The following is a 712-nucleotide window of genomic DNA, read 5'->3' as shown; positions in this document are numbered from 1 at the left end:
GTGTATTCAAAATTTCTGATTTACAGGTACTATAATATGAAGTGGTGATCCAGATAGATTGGAACCCATATATGACGGTCTGCATAATACACCCAAATACAGACTATAAATACACCCAATAAAAAATTAAATTTACACCTTCTATAAATACACCCGATGAAAAATTAAATTTACACCCCTGCTGTAGATTTTAACCCAACACTACCTGAAAGCCACTTGTTGTCCACAAGACTAAAATTAATTAAACTCTCTCTGGTGTATTCAAAATGTCTGATTTACAGGTACTTTAATATGAAGTGGTGATCCAGATAGATTGGAACCCATATATGACGGTCTGCATAGAGATCTGCATAATACACCCAAACACATACTATAAATACACCCGATAAAAAATTAAATTTACACCCCTGCTGCAGATTTTAACCCAACACTACCTGAAAGCCACTTGTTGTTCACAAGACCAAAATTAATTAAACTCTCTCTGGTGTATTTAAAATGTCTGATTTACAGGTACTATAATATGAAGTGGTGATCCAGATAGATTGGAACCCATATATGACGGTCTGCATAGAGATCTGCATAATACACCCAAACACATACTATAAATACACCCGATAAAAAATTAGATTTACACCCCTGCTGCAGATTTTAACCCAACACTACCTGAAAGCCACTTGTTGTCCACAAGACCAAAATTAATTAAACTCTCTCT

The 712-nt window shown here is 34.8% G+C and overlaps 1 long non-coding RNA gene across 2 annotated transcripts in view; it reads right to left on the bottom strand.

Moving 5' to 3' along the window:
• The window catches only part of LOC127744771 (uncharacterized), a 2,072-nt gene extending 1,363 nt beyond the window's left edge, over nt 1–709 (bottom strand). Inside the window, exon 1 of one of the 2 annotated variants that reach the window (XR_008005826.1) lies at nt 635–709. This is a non-coding gene — a long non-coding RNA (uncharacterized LOC127744771). Of the gene's footprint in view, nt 1–405; nt 446–634 lie in introns of those variants that run through there. The other variant, XR_008005827.1, reaches the window with a different exon arrangement.
• Between the last annotated feature and the right edge of the window lie 3 nt (nt 710–712).

This window comes from Arachis duranensis, chromosome 2 (genome assembly GCF_000817695.3).
Source record: "Arachis duranensis cultivar V14167 chromosome 2, aradu.V14167.gnm2.J7QH, whole genome shotgun sequence".
NCBI lineage: Eukaryota > Viridiplantae > Streptophyta > Magnoliopsida > Fabales > Fabaceae > Arachis > Arachis duranensis.
The sequence above is the reverse complement of the archived record's forward strand: the minus strand, read 5'-3'. Positions and strand labels throughout refer to the sequence as shown.